General features: G+C 42.4%; 1 non-coding gene across 1 annotated transcript; it reads left to right on the forward strand.

Moving 5' to 3' along the window:
• Positions 1-697: 697 nt before the first annotated feature.
• On the forward strand, positions 698-770 carry trnav-cac (transfer RNA valine (anticodon CAC)). The gene has a single exon. It is a non-coding gene; the product is annotated as a tRNA-Val (tRNA).
• The last annotated feature ends 18,667 nt before the right edge of the window (positions 771-19,437 follow it).

Raw genomic sequence — 19,437 nt, forward strand, 5'->3', positions numbered from 1 at the left:
TCTAAATTCTCCTGCTTTACTATCAAGCAGCTATTCGAGAAAGTCTTTCTGGACACAACCTCAGCAGTGTCTACTGGGCACCATGCCACCTCTTCAACCAATAGCCTCGTTAATATTATAAGTATTAAAACTGCGCGGGAGAAAACTGTTCAATGCGGGTGCTTCTGATGGACAATATTTACTAGTTTTTTTTTTCAAATTATAACAGGTTTCACAGTATTGTAGTGGTTATCATGTTTGACTGTCTCGCGAAAGGTCCCAGGTTCGACGACAGGCCCACCACCCCCAGGGGCGGAGGAACATGGTGAAGTATTTGTAGTGATCGCTCGGCAGTTGAGGAGCATAGACTGTAAGAAGTTAAACTCTAACTCTAGTTGGGAGAAGTTCTTAGGAGTGTCTGGGTTGTCCACCTCCTTTACTGATTTTGCCTAGCGGTACTGATGAATATTCTACGTGCACCTCTCTAGCATGGGACTTCTGGGACTTTACAATTGAGGTAACCGGAGCGTGCTAGCATTGTTCCCCGCTTGTAGCAGATGGCGGAATGGATGTTTAGGATAAATGTTTCAAACATGTATGATATAACAAACTTACATTCACACCTGGACCACTCTGACCCTGGTTCCATTAAATGTTGTGAACGAGACTGGACAGTTGATGACGGGGTTCTGATGGGTTGCCAGATTATCAGGTATGTGTTTCCGTAGTGTAGTGGTTATCACGTTCGCCTCACACGCGAAAGGTCCCCGGTTCGAAACCGGGCGGAAACAGCATTACAATTTGAGATCAACCAAAGTTAATTTTTAAATTCTCCTGCTTTACTATCAAGCAGCTATTCGGGAAAAGTCTATCTGGAACAGAACCTTCAGCAGCGTGTACTTGGCACCACGCCACCCCTTGAACCGATAGCCTCGTCATATTATTAAGTGTTTAAACCTGCGCTGAAAACCTGTTCATGCGGGAGCTTCTGCTGACAAATTTTCTAGGATTTTTCTCAGATTAACAGGTTTTCGTTAGTGTAGTGGTTATCACGTTCGCCTTACACGCGAAGGTCCCCGGTTCGAGGCCGCGCGGGAAACATGGTCAAAGTATTTGTATTAGCGCTCGCACTTGGAGAGCAATAGACTGTATGAAAGTTAAACTCTATCTCTAGTTGTGAGAATTTTCTTAGGAGTGTCTGGTGTCAACCCTCCCTTTCCTGATTTGGCCTAGCGTTACTGAGTCTTCTACGTGCACCTCTCTAGCATGGACTTCTGGGACTTTACAATTGAGGCCGAGCGTGCTAGCATTGTTCCCTGCTGTAGCAGATAGGATAATAGTTCAAACATGTATGATATAACCACTTACATTCACACCTGACCACTCTGACCCTGGTTCCATTAAATGTGAACGAGACTGGACGGTTGATGACGGGATTCTGATGGGTTGCCAGATTAACCATATATGTGTTTCCGTAGTGTAGTGGTTATCACGTTCGCCTCACACTGCGAAAGGTCCCGGTTCGAAATCGGGCGGAAACAGCATAACGGTTTTGAGGTATACAAAGTTAATGTTTATATTCTCCTGCTTTACTATCAAGTAGCTATTCGTGAAGAGTCTATCTTGAACAGAACCTTCAGCATCGGCTACTTGGCACCAACGCCACCTCTTGAACCGATAGCCTCTTCATATTATTAAGTATTTAAACCAATGCGGAAAAGCTGTTCATGCGGGAGCTTCTGATGGACAATAATTCTTCGAGGGTTTTTTTGCAATCTCACAGGTTTCCGTAGGGTATTTGTTATCACGTTGTCTTACACGCAAAAGGTCCACAGCGTTCAAGACCGGGCGGAAACAGCATGACTTACCAATGTAATGTTTAATTCTCCTGCATTTACTATCAAGCAGGCTATTCGAGAAAAGTCTTTCTGAACATCCACCTTCAGCAGTGTTCTACTGGACCAAGCCACCTCTTCCAAACCGATTAGGCCTCGTCATATTATTACGTATTTAACACCTGCGCGGACATCCTGTTCATGCGGGGCTTCTGATGGACCATATTTCTAGTTTTTTTTTCAATTTAACAGGTTTCAGTATTGTAGTGGTTATCATGTTTGACTGTCTCGCGAAAGGTCCCAGGTTCGAGGACCGGGCGGAAACATGGTGAAAGTATTTGTATTTAGCGCTCGCACGTTGAGAGCATAGACTGTTATGAAAGTTAAACTCTAACTCTAGTTGGAGACGTTCTTAGGAGTGTTGGGTGTCAACCTTCCGTTCCTGATTTGCCTAGCGTTACTGATCTTCTACGTGCACCTCTCTAGCATGGACTTCTGGGACTTTACAATTGAGGCCTAGCGTGCTAGCATTGTTCCCCACTGTAGCAGATGGGCGAATGGATGTTTAGGATGATATGTTTCAAACATGTATGATATAACCACTTCATCACACCTGACCACTCTGACCCTGGTCCATTAAATGTTGTGAACGAGACTGGACGGTTGATGACGGGATTCTGATGGTTGCTAGATTCGCCTTGTATGTATTTCCGTAGTAGTGGTTATCACGTTCGCCTCACACGCGAAAGGTCCCTGGTTCGAAACCGGGTGGAAATAGATAACAGTTTTGAGGTATACAAAGTTATGTTTAAATTCTCCTGTTTACTATCACGTAGCTATTCGTGAAGAGTCTATCTTGAACAGAACCTTCAGCAGCGTCTACTTGGCACCACGCCTCCTCTTGAACCGATAGCCTCTTCATATTATTAAGTATTTAAACCAATGCGGAAAAGCTGTTCATGCGGGCTTCTGATGACAATATTTCTAGTTTTTTTTCAATCTCATAGGTTCCGTAGTGTAGTTGTTATCACGTTTGTCTTACACGCGAAAGGTCCCCGGTTCAAGGACCGGGCGGAAACAGCATGGACTTACAATTTAATGTTTAAATTCTCTGCTTTACTATCAAGCATCTATTCGGGAAAAGTCTGTCTGGAACAGGACCTTCAGCAGTGACGACTGGGCACCACGCCACCTCTTCAACCGATAGCCTCGTCATATTATTAAGTGTTTAAACCTGCGCTGAAAACCTGTTCCTGCGGGAGCTTATGATGACAACATTTTGATGACAACATTTTCTAGGTTTTGCCCATCTAACAGGTTTCCGTAATAGTGGTTATCACGTCCGCCTGACATGCAAAGGTCACCGGTTCGAAACCGAGCGAAACAGTTTCATTGTTTTGAGGTATACAAAGTTAATGTTAGATTCTCCTGCTTTACTATCAAGCAGCTATTCGAGAAAAGTCTTTCTGGAACACAACCTTCAGCAGTGTTACTGGGACCACGCCACCTCTTCAACCGATAGCCTTGTCATATATTAAGTGTTTAACCTGCGCTGAAAACCTGTTCATGCGGGAGCTTCTGATGACAATATTTTCTAGTTTTTTTTTCAAACTCACAGGTTTCAGTAGTGTAGTGGTTATCACGTTCGCCTAACCGCGAAAGTTTCCAGGTTCGAGTTCGGCGGAAATACATGAGGTTCAAAGATTTGTCTTTAGGGCTTCGCAGTGAGGAGCATAGACTGCATGAAAGTTAAAACCGAAACTTCTCGTTGTGAGGAAGTCTTAGAAGTGTCTGTCTCTCAACCTCTTTCTGGTTTTGGCTAGTGTTAGTGTAGTAGCCCATAGAGGAAAAAAGGTTTCCAATGGGACTGCATTTGAGAAACAAAGCCCTCAGAAAGTGTGGCCTGCAAGAACTAATGGTTCAAATGTGGTGGAAAAACAGTTTTTGAGATAGGAAGGTCCTACCGCCCTGAAATTCGAATACCATATTCGAGGGCCTAAAATGGGACCCCCGCACCGAAACTTGGCCCGGTCGACCCCCGAGGCAGGAAGGGGGGCCCTTCCTGCCCGAAACTTGGCCCAGTCGACCCCGAGTGCAGGAAGGTGGGCCTGGGACTTTCATAATCTTCGCTCGGTGAATGTAAAGGATATTTGGTCGATGTTATGACGAAGAAGCATAATGTGAATGGGAATATTTATAATGTCTTGATTACCATCTTGCGTCTCAACACTTCTGCTGCAGCCGCTTAAAGTGTCACTCCGTGGACCCTTAAAATATGAATCAATCCATTAGAAGTATGAAAATAGCGTCCCGGTGGAGTAACGGACAAACAAGGTGTCCTTTGACATCTACGTTTCGAGGCAATTGCAACAGTGCCACACATGATCATATTTGAATATGTTTTGGGGTAGTAATTAGCTATCGATTTTGGAGGCCTTCATCAATAATAACCAGCTACAGATTTGCTTCCCGATGGAGATTTTTGACAAATGACATGTTATTTAGCATCTACACGTTAAGCTGAGTCCAATGCGATCAAGCTCGCCCTCTTGCTACACCGAGATCATGTCCTAGACCTAGGTGTACTATGTAAAATACATGTTACCATTGCTTGATGTCATGCTTGGTGTCATTGGACTCAGCTCAACGTGTAGATGCTAAATAACATAATTTCTCACAAATTTCTATCGGGAAGCAAATTAATAGCTGCTCATTATTGAGTAAGGCCTCCAATTTCGACAGCTAATTACTACCATTAAAACATGTTCGAATATGCTCATGTGTGGCACCGGTTGATGTTGAAGGGACACCTTGAAGGACACCTTGTTCCCCTCTTACGCCACCGGGAAGATATTTACATGCTTCTGATTGACCAATGAATTGATTCAGCTATTCCCCCAGAAGTATGGGGTCAAAAGGTCAAAAGGATACGGCACCCAGACGCCGCTTATGAGACAAAAGTTTAATGTTATTTCTCTCATAACTTTTGTCAGTAATTAAAGAGAGGCTGATTCTCAGATATGGCAAGGTTGGATGGCTATGTGTAGGGTCTGGGAAGAACTGTCAGGGGGCCAAAATCTTGCAAGCGAGCCGCTGGTGGCAGGTGCAAACGAGATGGAGCACTTGCTCAGTTCCTGTAGGCTGGAGCCACAAGTTGAAGCTTAAGGCATCATTTGAGACCCCCTTTGATAAAGGGGGTCACCCCGCTATTTTACAGGGTTGGGAACTAGCCTCTCGGATGCCAATTTGTTCCTACCGACTTCTTTCAGCTGCACACCCTCTTCCCCAACGAGATAATGGCTATAAACACGCTGAGGTGGCTTTTGGGAAAGAAAAAAATTAATTTTTTAGGACATGGCATGAAGGTATTATTGAGCCGTCACTCGAAAAAAAGAATACTGCACGTTACTTAATTCATCATTGCAGCATTTTTACACTTAAAAATATTGAGTTGATATGAAAGCTCTCAAATCAGTTCCACAAAACATGAGTAATGAGTAAATCCAAGTATATTTTTAAGTACATCTGAATGAATTGACTTGGCTCAATTACCACATAAATTGAGTAAATGTAACTGAAATTATGTGTTAACCATATGGAAAACCTGAGTAGAAATCACTAATCAAATTCAGTTAATTTAATTTAATCCAAGTAATATTTTTAAGTACATCTGAATAAATTGACTTGGCTCAATTACCACATAAATTGAGTAAATGTAACTGAAATTATGTGTTAACCATATGGAAAACCTGAGTAGAAATCACTAATCAAATTCAGGTAAATATAATTGAAAAACATTTGTAGGAGATAACTGCAAAGTTGCTTATGATTTACTGATTTACTGTTGTTTACCAACAGAACTTTTTAATTTTATTAATATGATATATTATATATTTGAGGATAGTTACTAGAACCAAATGGAGAAGAGCTCACAAAACATGAAAGCTTATTTTAAAACATTTTTCCAATTTTTTAACATTTCCAACAGATTTATGTAACTTAACAGCCAACTGCACTGTTGATGGGAGGGGTTGAACTGCTTTAAAACTCTAAAAAAAAATGAAGCCTTATGCCTCACTGGAATGATTAAAAAAGAAAAGAAAATAAAAGACATAAATGCAAAACGGAAATGTCACAGACTGGACACACTGGAAAAAGCCTTCTGTTGGAACCAATTAAAAAAAACAAGGGTAATGGGTTCACATCTATATTACATAACTTGAGCCAATGACAAATATATAGCTTCCTCAAACAATATTTCCTATGGTCGTAAAAAACAAATATAACACTTGGCACCAAGTATAATTCTATTCTTTGAATGAAGTTAATACATTTAAATCGTATGTTAAATCCTAAACAAAAAAAATATTGATTCACTCCAACAATTGTTTCTCATTTAAGAAATATCTATCAGAAATAATTTGTTTTAATCCAATCAAAAAGAGTACAATGTAATCAAACAATTGTTTCTCATTAAACATGAACATATTTTTGTATACATCATCATTTTTTCCCGCTCGGCGCTTCATGGCCTTCGGGTGCTTCTGCTGAGGAGTTGAAAAGTCTCTGTTCCAGCATCAGCAGTGTCAAAGACACCTCGATACTCCGCTTGGTGAAGCCGGGGATCGAACAAACAACCTTCAGGTTACCAGCCAACCCGCTCAACCACCTGAGCTACTGCCACCACACATTATTTATATTAACAATGTAAATCCCACAGTTAGGCCTACTCCAGACCTCCCTCCAGACACGACCAGACTGTCCTAGCTCACAGAACCATGAGTCATCGTCCACTCTGGTCAAGGCTCTCTACTGCAGGTTCAGCTGTAGGTGCTACCTTGAAGGAATAAGCCTGATGTTCCAAAAAGCTTCAAAACATGATCAGGCAGCTGGTGCTCAAAGCAAGCATCACCTGACAGCTTTAATCCACTCTGCTTTAAGCCATATCGGATGTATAGGGATGGAGTTTAAGGTCTGCCAAGGACATCCGGTTCCTGAGTTTGCTTTTACCACCAGGACTGAGCTGAGTCTGAAAAATATTTCTAAAATTGAGCTCCTATCAAATATAACAGTGTTTTAGGAAGAAAACAAAAAAAAAATATTTGGGATTGAATGACAAATTATTAATCAGTTGAATACCAACCTTAAAATTTTAACATTTGTCAAAATTGATATTTCTTAATTGAGCTCCTAATTAAAAATATCTATAGTTCACAGTATTTGGAAATAAAAAAAGGTATTTTAAAAAATAAAACAAAAAATGTTTATTTGAATTGAATTACAAAATAATAATCAGATGAAGTACGGCTTAAAACCCTTTTTCCAGTGCACAGACTGATCCTCAGACTGTGCACAGAACACAGACTGAATGGAATTCCAACTATATCAGCACAATGTTTTTCAGTCTTTGCACCTTTGTTGACAGGTTTCCAGCATCGACTTCAACAAGCATCTTTTGAAAAAACTTCAAAAGTGTACTTTAGAGTGTTTGGGTACTATAGGTCCAAGGCATAAGTTAGCCCAAGCAAGTAGCAGCAGGCTCTGCTGAGATCCCAAGGTGGTTGAGGTACGATGGAACCCTCAATGATGATCCCTACAGCCCTGACTTGTCCATTTTCATTGCGCACAACGTACAGAGCCATCATCCTGCTGCCAGCTCTTCTTCCACACTGATGCTGAATCATCAGAAGCTGTGGACATTGTAAAGCAAAGTGGTTAGAGCAGGCAGAATATCACCAAGAATAAAATAAATTACCAGACAACATAAATAGATATACAATATGTTGTAAGTTTTCTATTATTTTGACTAGCATACAACAAATTGAATGATATCAACAGACTGCAAATAACAATAATGATAACTAGAACATTTCCTCTGAGAAATTTTGATAGGGCCACGGGAGCTACGGCCGGTTTGCCATCTTTGTCAACTGGGAATCAAACCCACAACCTGAAGATCAAGACAGAGCTGATCACACAGACATAATCATCCTCTACAAGCACTGATATGAGAAGCTGTAGGCGAATCAATTAAGTGACCTGTGTGTGTGTGTGTGTGTAACTGTAATCACATAAGTTACCTGGTGCTGGTGTTCGTTGTGTGCGGTGCTGTCTTTAATCACATAAGTGTGTGTGCGGGGGAGTGTGGGAAAGGACTGCGCGCATGTGTAATGTATGTGTATGGGATAATGTGTAGTTTGGAGGTTGTTATGGAGAATTACTCCCAACAGGATAAAATGGAACTGTCATAAACTGTATGGAGAACAGTGAAAGCATTTCTTTCATTGCACTCACCTCAAATTCCTTGATTAAGGCACCCACATCGTCTCCCAAGTGATCAATTAGACACCTGATGACAACTTCTCTAGTTTTCCTCAATGGAATTCCACTCTGTTAAGAAAAAAAAAAAACGAAACAGTTGGCAAAAATACACTAGTCACTTTCGATTAAAGATGTATCATGAGAATGATAATAAGACAGCATGAGGTATGATCTTGTGTTGAATGTTTGAGTACAGAGATAGTTAAAAAAAAACTGTGGTGACAACACAGGTGGGGAAAGGAATTACCGGTATAGATAACGGGAGCAAACTAAATACCTGGGGCCGTATTCACAAAGGATCTTAGGGCTAAAGAGGTCCTAACTGGCGAATTTTAGGAGTAACTCCTAAAAATAATGGGACGTGTCACTCTTAAATTTAGGACTTCCTAACTTTTTCACTAAGAGCAATTCACAAAGTATTTTAAGGACTAAAAGAGCACCTAAGTCTAGGAGAGACTTAAAGGTCCTCAAGAGGACTACATACTCAGTAAGACCGATTCACAAAGAATCTTAAAATGCCTGCGAACGAATGTTAGGGTATTCAATTTATTGTGGAGTTAATGCGCGATACAATAACATACCCCGACTAACAGGAAATAATCCGATTAGTCCCCGAATAAAATGTTATAAAAATTATAAATTATAAAAAAATATATATAACTTATAAAAAATAAAAATAATTGCGCCATCAAAAGACGAGGACGTGTTCGTCAATAGGGAGAAAGTGCATTCCATCAACACGCAGGTTGTTTTGATGCAAATTTTAACATAGCCTACTGGATGTTGTTGCAAAGTGGCCTGGATCTTTAGCTACCCATGATTCGCGCATTTTAATGGTGAGCGGTCTGAGGCAGCTTTTTGAGATGTAGCCTACCAGTTGGGTGTCACTTGCTGGCTGACAGTGACTATCCATGCAAGACGTGGCTCTAGAAACCCTACCTCAATCCACAACCGGGAGCACAGTTAAAGTGTAAGATGTAAGTGATTACGCAGATTACGTATAGTCCTATGCGTAAAACACATCGTATTGGCTCTTTGCGAGCACACAAACATACACGAAATGTTGTGGAGAGAGGAATTGGGCAGATGAAACGTCGGTTTCATGTCCTCCACGGCGAAATACGCCTCACCCCAGAGAGGGCAAGCACAGTAATCACTGTATGTGCCATTCTACACAACCTCTGCAAGAGGAGGAACATTCCACAGCCAGACGATGATGATGATGATGATGATGATGATGATGATGATGATGATGGCGATCAACATTACAAGGAATTTGGCCGTGTGGAACCGAGTGGACAGGCATTTAGGGATCACTTTGAAAACACATTTTAGGTAAACACCTTGGCACAAATCAGTCAACACTTGGGTAGTTCGTAACATTTATTTTCTTTTAGATTTTACGTATATTTATTGTTTGCTTTCTCTCTCTCTTGAACGTGCAGGCTACAACGTCATTATCGTGGTCTGCACAAAATTGTCATCATGCGTGTATTCTGCTAACTGCACTATAACTACTTGATAGGAATTAATTTCTAGCCTAGGCTATTTCCTTGTTTTTTGGTGATTCAGTGGGCTCGTCTGAACAACCAATCACCGAACTGACCGCTTCTAAACTCGTGCACGAGAATTGACGTAATCCATAGCAACGGCGCGTCACTCTTAGTTCACTCTTTGTGATTTATCCTTAGTAAGAGTAGGTCTCAGCGGCTTTGTGAATAACTTTTAAGAAAAAACTCCTACGTAAAATGTTTTAGCGCGAGTTAGGAGCACTCCTAGCGGTAAGATAAAATGCTTTGTGAATACGGCCCCTGGAGTACAATATTCATCTCTGCACGATGCCTCTGTCCAGCAGCACCTTTCTTGGCTTGGTAGATACCAAGCAGTTTAGGGGTGTAGTGGTCCAACATGGACATGAATTTGGCCTCAAGATTTACAGTGGCAATTCGATGGAACTCAGCGTTGACCTGAAAAAAGCAGAAAAACACAAACAGGGACAGAGCACAGTTTACATACTTAGATTTAAACAAGCTGCCCAAGTAAGGTGCATTTGTGGTAAACTGTGTTGTTTTTTTTCTAACCTGTGGCGCATCAAACAGGGCAGGCCACCTTTCTTTGATCTCGGTGATGCTCAGTTGAAGACTGACGACATCCGGTCTTCTATGAGCAAAAGTGTTGGACATCAATGCACTGACAGTCGCCCTTTCTTCTTTAATTCAGACAGGATTTTGAGTCGTTGTTGCTCTTGTTGTTCACTGTTTTCTCCTGATGGATAATGTGGGCGATACATCACTTCCCCTTTGCGTGCGTTTTTTACATTTTGGGCTGGTTTCCTCTCACCAGGACGCTTGTTTTTAAGAGAATTGCATGTAAATTCAGGAAATCCAAGATTTCTTAACTTGGACCTATAATTCCCCATTTTGTACTTTAGGGAGTACATCCATCCAATCCACCCGTTGCGACTTCCAGGTTCCGTTAGACATGGGTGTTTTTGGACCAAGGCTTCTGCAATCTGTCCAACCTGAAGGCCTGTGGGATAGGCTGTGTAACTGTACATGTAATCTGCCAGCTTCTCCATTATTTCAGACTTGACCCGGGTGTTGTTGAGGACAGTGCCATCTTTCAAAAACTGTTCATTCGCATTCCTGAGTACTGCCTCTGCTGCAACTGAAAAAGGTGGAATCTCAACTTCACTTGGCCACATTGCTCTACCAGTGTCTTGTGATGACAGTGATGATGTATCTGACTGGTAGTCTGCAGAACCAGAGGATGACTGTGAAGACAACATTCTTGAAGTGGAACTGGAAATGTCACTCGCATCGTCTGCAACTTCCACATTTTCAGTCTCTGGTGTGGTCAATGTGAGCACTACGGATGGAATAATGACCACTTTTATTGTCCCCTTATGTTTAACCTCGTTTGGTGAATGAATGGTGAAGAAATCCCCAAAGTCTTCATCCAAGTAATGAAGGGTGAATTCTTCATGGATCTGAAAAGTGTCTTTCACAGTCTCATGCAATTGCTCCACTGTATTTGGGACCCCAGATGACAGTGTGAGCTTCTCACTATGATGATCAATGATCACTTTCACAACAACCGGGTCCATCTGTACAAAAACAAATACAGTTTAGTCTTTTAACTGACCTAAGACTGGACAATAATGTGTCGTTTCAAACTGACCATGCGTTTCCCTCCAACCCAGTATGGTGCCAGGGGGTATGTATCACTAAGTTGCTGTATGTTCAACAGTGTCACCTTCCCAGAGTGCTCCAAAACAAACCCCCTAAAATGTTCATAATACCAGCTGTTGAGCAACTTAACAATGAAATTTAGATCACTGTCTACAATCACAATTTGTGAAATCTCCACAAAATTGGGCAGACCACCAGTAGACCCATGAGGGAGAATCATCCCAACTGCATATCTGGTTCCATGATATGACAGTATACTTGTTTAAAAGACTCCTGAATGTCCTCATGCAGCAATGCCAATGGAATATTGGTTACTTTACTCACACACAATGAAGGTTTCACAGCATCAGCATGCTACCATCATCTGGTGCTTTGTGGTGAGAGAAAGTAGAATGTTTCTGAAACAGTTTGCGTGTCTGACAACGCGTTTGAAAAAACTATGCTTCGCCTCGAAGCGCATGGTCCAGACACAAACCAAAGGTCCAAAGCATTTTATCAGGTCTGGATAATGTTCCAAAAAATGGAACTTAGGAGTTAACTTAAAGTCAGGAAAGTCTTCCAAAAGTCTGTGGCGATGTTCAGAAATCAATTTATCGAGATAACTAATACTGTCCTCTGTATGAATAGGGGATACCATGAGTTCAGTAATGTATTTTAAAGTCAAGAGGACTTGCCATGCAGGTTCATCGAGTGGCACCTTTGCACCAATTATAAATTGTAATAATCTTAGTAATGTCCAATTCTCATGTGCGTTTCCGCCGATAGATCTGCGAGAAGAAAGATTAAGTGGGACAGGTTGAGGGCGGTCAGTTTTGTCAGTCCAATTATACGGAAACTCTTTAATTAAACTGTTCAGTTGTGACAGAGTGAAATACTTCTTCTTTACAAACAGTTTAAAACACAGTGCCAACTCCAATGGTATTAGACCTTCCAAAAGGTCATTGAGCACATCCGGAGGGTAGCCTGTCACGAAATGGAAATACTTCAATTTTTCTGTTCAGGGACAAACCTTCTTTACACCGTAACAATGTACTAGGTCTGGGTTTTCCTTTACAGACTGAACATGAGAAGCATAGTTCTCCTTAGTTCTTTGAGGAAAAAATCCAGAATGGACCTCTTTTTGTTGGTAGTCTGAGTGGTCCCCGATACAAAATCTACAGACGTAATGCCCAGTAAAACTTTCCACCAGGCCACTCAAAGAATGAGCTCCAAGGTTATCTGCCGAAACACAAAAAACTGTTCCCCTGATATTCTTACCAATGGCTGGGAAAAAAAATGCCTTCTTCCTCTAACGTAGCCAGGTCAGTCAAGACAGGCTCCAGGACAGTTTCATAGCCATATTTCTTTACATCAACAGCTTTGCAAAGAAGGGCCAAATTAATTGTTGTTAATTCGGACCTCAATTCTGATGGCACGTCTGCAAGTACCCAATATACGGCAGTCATTCCTTCCTTGACGGTTTGGGATATTCTGAGAAAGCGGGCGGGAATGGCCATACTGACGACGGGCACGGCACAGCCGATTGAACTGACCTTCAACCTGACCGTAAGTCGGTTGAGTGAAATTCTTAGCTCTCCATCTCTATGAAATTAATTTAATTTAAAATGTTGACCATCTTTAAAGGATGAAAGGTGTGACCCACTGCCTGAATGTCTTGTCAGTATATTATTTACAATATCTTTATTGTTTAGCAGTTGCTGTAAAGATTCTAAGATGGGCACGTATTGAAAGGTAGCACTGTCGAGTGGATCTAATACATATTCAACTGGCTGAATAAAACGGAAGTTTTCTTTAAAGTATTTACCCCTCTGGTACTTAGAATGAAAAGGACCATCAGGACCAAAGGCTTTAGTTAGAGGATTACAGAGTTGTACTTATTCTACTAACTCACTAATAACACTTTCGTCAACAGTGCAGTTATTCTTTGCCAGAATGTTTCTCACTAAATTTGGAATGTATTGAGATGACGATGCACATATAAACTGGAGCTGTTCCACCAAGTCATCTAAACATTTACCTGTGACATTATAAATGCTTTCTAACTTTAACAAGAGAGCACCAATTATTTCCTCATATGCACCGGTTTGTTCTTCGCAATCCAAATCTGCAGTAGGATCGAACTCAACATCATCAATTGATTCCAGTGAGGAAGTATGGCTTCCATTCTGTTGAACACTGGTAGAAAGTTTTACAATCACATCAGCCTTGAAGTCATCACACGAGTGAGATTGGTGCTTTCGACTTCTGTGAGTAGCATAAGTGCCATATGTTTGTTTTAAACTCACAGCCATCAAACACACACACTATTGTTTCTAGCCTTTTAAGATGAGAATTGATGTGATGAAAATAATCTTTAGTATTTGGAAATTTGGAGTCACAGATTTTACATTTGAAGGCTATCACATTTTGTTGACTTTCAGTTTCCTCTGATTTGTGAGCTCTGGTCAAGTGTGAACGCAGGCTACTCCAAGATTTAAAGGAACATGAACAGTTCAAATGAATACAGGGCAGCAAATGTCCACAGCCAAAATGTCCATGTCTCAGTCTATAGCAGAGGTCTTCAACAGGGGGTCCGCGACCCCTAGGGGGTCCGCGGAGGTACTGCAGGGGGGTCGCAAAAGTTTTGGTAGATAGACATTTGTTTTATATTCCCCCCCCCCGCAATTTCTTCCACAAATTGAAATGCCTTTAAATACACATTAACATGATTCCAACACACTGTGTATTGTGTATTTAACACTAGGAACGCCGGGCCATTTTTACTTACTACTAGCGCCACAGAGGGGTCAAATGACCCCTAAGTCATTTGAATGAGAGGCTGTGCATTGGCACATAATGATCAATAGGTGGCGCCAATGAGCTACGACCGCGCGAGCGCCACATGTGTGTGTGGGTCGCAAGCCTAGTCCTCACGATTTTGGTCATTTAATTCTCATTTAATTCTTGCCGTCGGCTTTCAAGTTTTGGTGACATTTTTATGTATTTGATTTTAATGAAAGCCCAGCAGGAGAGAGCTTTTCTCTGCCTGCTCCTTCAATTAAGAAGAAGGAGGACAGCAAAGCAACGTCAGTTTCTCGTCTGGTCTTTATATCTAGGCCTACCCCTTTCTCTGCCGCAAACAATACGTATTTGGATGAGAGTGCGCAGCCAAGACTGTTGGTAGAGAGAGAGTGCTGTTATGTAAGCGGATAATGTACAGAACGCCGGTCATTATCTGAAAAATAAGCCCCGACAGGGCGAACCGGACCCTGACGCGAAGCGGAGGTGTCTTGCTTCGCCCTGAAGGGTATTACTTTCGATAATGACCGGCGACGTTCTATTATCCCGCTTATTACACGGCTATTTGCAAAAACGAAAATGTATCTTCACACGGTGTGCCTTTTTTTATTTTTTTATTTTTACCATTCGTAGTGAAAGCAGAGAAATATTCCGCCAAAGACCTTGACGTCACTCGCCAGGGTTGATAAATTACCGGACTGCAGAGTGATAAGAAAGACGTGAATGAGGCAAAAAATTGACTTTCCTTGAAAGCGGTCGATGTGCATAAAAGTAGCCTATAGGCCGACGCCGACCAATTGCGAACTACTGAAGCTGCTTATGCCATCTCTAGGTTAAAAAATAGCCGCACCCACCCCAAACCGAGAGAGAATTGTATTCCGATTGAGGCGTATATATGATCCTTTTCTATTCCGATGAGCTGTTCTTCCACTTCTAATTGTCTCAGTATTTAATGCAAGATAGCAGGTATGTACATTCCTTATTTCTCTGCTGATCAACACTAGGAATGGTAACTAATACATTGTAAAAAGACACACTGTGTTAAAGGCACCCAGTGCAACTTTCGAGGCTTAAAAAGAAACATTCAATTTCTAGTCTTTTTTACACGTAGTAAGTTTCAATAACTCCATACCATTACATACCGACATTTAAGCAGCAAAGATGAGACGTCGTTGTGTGGTGAGAACTGATACAAAATCGATAACAACAACAATGCCGCCATTTTCTTTATTTTTTGTAACCTACAATAAATAAAGCAGGCTTCCAGTCAATGGAAAAATGGCTTCTCCCCACCGGCGATTGTTGTTGTTTACGATTTTATATCAGTTCTCACCACACAACGACGTCTCATCTTTGCTCCTTGAATGTCGATATGTAATGGTATGGAGTTATTGAAACTTACTACGCGTAAAAAAGACTAGAAATTGAATGTTTATTTTTCATTGAATGTTTACATAAAGTTGCACTGGGTGCCTTTAAGTTATTTTTTCGTTTTGGCAAGTAGCCGTGTAATTCGCTCCATGCACAATATGGCGACCGTTGGCGTTCTGATCTGAGTAAACGCGCGAGCACTTACGGTCTAATCATCTGCAGCCCTTTGCACCAATAGAACGTAAGTTCCAACTTAGGCTACGATGGACGTAAATTGCCCCTACGTTCGACTTTACACTCTACTAAAAAAATAGCAGTTGCACCAAGCAGATAGTTTCAACGTAACGCTAAGTTCTAACTTATATTTTACACCTCCCCACTAGTTGGTGTAAGTTCCATCTTATGCGTAAAGACCGCTAAATACGTTAAAAGATGGCTATTCGTTTCAGGGGCACTCCATGGTATAATTTTCTAAATGCCCTGTCCATAACGACAATACAATTCCTTCTATTTTCTTAATCCTACAACATTTGGCTAAAATGATTGTAATACCTCATAAGATAGGTAATGCACTTGATCTAGATGCAATTTGATGTATCTCACTACCTACGTTAACTAACGTTAGCTGCACAAGCTAAGCTATCTAGTGTGTATATAAAAGACAGCCTGGCGGCAGTGCATTTCTTTTAAGAAATTGTAAGTTTTTAATTTTACATTTATGTGTTACAAAGGGAATTCTCCTCTCTCCCTCTGCATAGCAAAGTTTATTCTTCTTATAAATCTCATACCACTTTCAAAATTATGATTGGCATCGCACCTCATGGTGCAGCCAACAGCTAACCGCAGCATGAAGGAGCTAGCGTGGCTGGATAACCAAACAAAACTCTACAGACGCTTGCCTCACGGATGTAATACCAAATGAAAAGATGCGGTCCGAACCACAAACTCACAACCAACTGATATTTCATGCTTATGTCTGGCTTCTGTGACTAAGAAGGCTTATTGTCAAATATGCATTTGTACAGAATTACTTACGGTCAGGTTGAAGGTCAGTTCAATCGGCTGTGCCGTGCCCGTCGTCAGTATGGCCATTCCCGCCCGCTTTCTCAGAATATCCCAAACCGTCAAGGAAGGAATGACGTCAGATCCGCTCTGTTTACTTGATTTTTTTAAGTTGTTAGTTTCGTCACCAATATAATTGAGTTGACTTCTTTAATAATTGCACTTATTAAAACTAATTGATATTTGTAGTGTATTCTCAATTTTTTTTTTGGAAATGTACACATATTATTACAAATGATTTAAACCATTTAGGGCCCTATCTTGCATCCGGCGCAAGTGACTTAGTCACTGGCGCATGTGTCGTTGCTAGTTTACAACTGGCGCAGAGCGCTCTTTTGCCACCTGCGCCACTCGCCGGTAAATTAGGGAATGATCTTGCGCCCCAAGGGGCGGCTCGGCGGAAGGAGGAGGCGTGTTCTGGCGCAAACGGTATTTTGAAGTTTCTGGAAACCATTGCGCTAATGACCAGGAAATACCTGGTTTAAAGTCAGTGGCGCGTTGTTCAGACGCTATTTTAAGGGCGCATGCCTACATGCGCATGCGATGCATACGGATTGCTTGTGCACCTCGCGCATACACTTTGCTTCTCTCATCTACACGGACAGCAGTTCCCATTTTTGCAAACCATACATAATTACAAGGACAATAAAATATTACCACACAAGGAAAATCATTGAGGTGTCCATAAAGATAAAATAAATAGGCATAAATCTAGCGTACACATTTACCCAAATTATTCACGCGAATAGTAGCAGGCGTAATGACGGATCAAATTAACCTGGTTGACCAATAGTGGCAAGAGACACATGTATATAAGGAATGGACACCTGTCAAAGTGGGTTGTCCGTCAAGAATCAGGAACCACAATTCTGAAGACTGCGAAATCACCTTCTGTAAGTCCATTTAAAACCTTACTCTGCAACTTACCAGTTAAGTTGAGGTTACTCATAATTTTTCTATTGCACAGTGGAAGGGAATACGTCTTGGGACAGAGGATCAGACGGCAAAGGGAGAGGGTCTACCGGCCCAGACACACCTATCTCTCCCTGAGTGAGGAGGAATGCAGGCGTAAGCTACGCCTGACCCGTCAGGCTGTCACCGACATCTGTCATCTCCTGGCAGATGAGCTGGGGACTGATGCACGCTGTCCCTATGCCCTCCCCGTTGCAGTGAAAATTACAGCGGCAATGCATTTCTATGCATCTGGGTCGTTCCAGCATCCCCTTAGTTGTATTGAACGCATTTCACAATCGGCAGTAAGTTCGGCTATACATGCAGTTACGTCAGGTCTAGTCCAACATGCTGGGGAATACATCAAATTCCCCGTTACACCTGACAGCCAGGAAAGAACTAAGCAGGAGTTTTGGACCAAGTATGGGTTCCCTGGCGTCCTTGGTGCTATAGACTGCACCCATGTGCAGCTACGTGCCCCATCACTAAACGCACTCACATACATAAACCGGAAGGGAACTCATTCAATTAACATCCAAGTAATTTCCGATGCTAATTGTCGAATAAATCATGTCTTTGCCAATTACCCTGGCTCAAGCCATGAATCCTTCATATTGGCAAACTCGACCATTCCTGCCATATTCGAGGGGAATCCTCCCTTGGATGGGTGGCTGTTGGGGGACAACGGCTATCCGTTGAAGACATGGCTCATGACCCCATTTCTTATGCCAGCAACAGTGCGCGAAATGGCATTCAACAGGAAAGACACACAAACACGCAGTGTAATTGAACGTACTTTCGGGATTCTGAAAATGCGCTTCAGGTGTTTGGATAGGTCAGGTGGTACTTTACAGTATGGTCCTCAAAAAGTCGGAGCATTCTTTGTGGCATGTTGTGTTTTACACAACATTGCCATGAATCATGGATGTGTCGATGACATTAATGAGGATAGATTAGAGGACTTAATGAGACGTGATGCTGAACTGCATGTGCCGATGCCATTACGTCCAAATGCCCCAGCAGCAGCACGGGAGAGGAGAGCTCATCTGTCAGAGGAGCTGCATCGTATATAGTGAGGTAAGCAAACTAATGACATCTCCGCTCTATTGTTTAGCATTGTACAAATATTACCATGCATTCATAACCTTGTGAGTCAGAGAAAGTGAGCCCAAAACATTGGAAAGTATAGTATGTCCTTGAGAAATTTTTTATTCGGCTTGTCCAAATGTTAGGCGTAAATGAAAAAAAAAAATACAAAACGAAAAATGAAAAGTTGCAAAGATTTGAAGGAAAAAATATTTATTTTCTCCCTCCTCTGTAAGGCCTTTTACGCGGCCTGCCTCGGCGGGATCCAACAAATGAGGGTCCGGGAGTGGCGACGCTGGATGTGCTCCTGGTGGAGAAGGTGGACGGAGATGGAATGGGGGGAGGAAGGGGCACAACAGGGGAGGAAGGGGCACAACAGGGGGAGGAAGGGGCACAACAGGGGGGGGGGAAAGGGGCACAACAGTGGGAGGAAGGGGCACAACAGGGGGAGGAACACAACAGGAGGAAGGGCACAACAGGGGGAGGAAGGGGCACAACAGGGGAGGAAGGGGCACAACAGGGGAGGAAGGGACACAACAGGGGGAGGACGGGGCACAACAGGGGGAGGAAGGGGCACAACAGGGGGAGGAAGGGACACAACAGGGGGAGGAGGTGGGTCGTTTGGGGGCCATGCACGTTCCATTGCTGTCGCAATCCGGTCCAAACTTGAGGCGATGCGCCCGAGAGGCCGCAGCAACATCGCCACCCGGTCCAGACGGGTGTTGGTGTTTCGCCGCATCCCGGCCAGCTCCCGCTCCAGCATGTCGAACCCGGTTTGCTGGAGCTGCAGGAACGGGTGGTCCTGCGGTCTCATGCTGCTGCTGCTGCCACGGGGTCTTGCTTGAGGGCGCCGCGCGGCTCCC

This window comes from Gadus chalcogrammus, unplaced genomic scaffold, assembly GCF_026213295.1.
Source record: "Gadus chalcogrammus isolate NIFS_2021 unplaced genomic scaffold, NIFS_Gcha_1.0 GACHA080, whole genome shotgun sequence".
In the NCBI taxonomy this organism is placed as follows: domain Eukaryota; kingdom Metazoa; phylum Chordata; class Actinopteri; order Gadiformes; family Gadidae; genus Gadus; species Gadus chalcogrammus.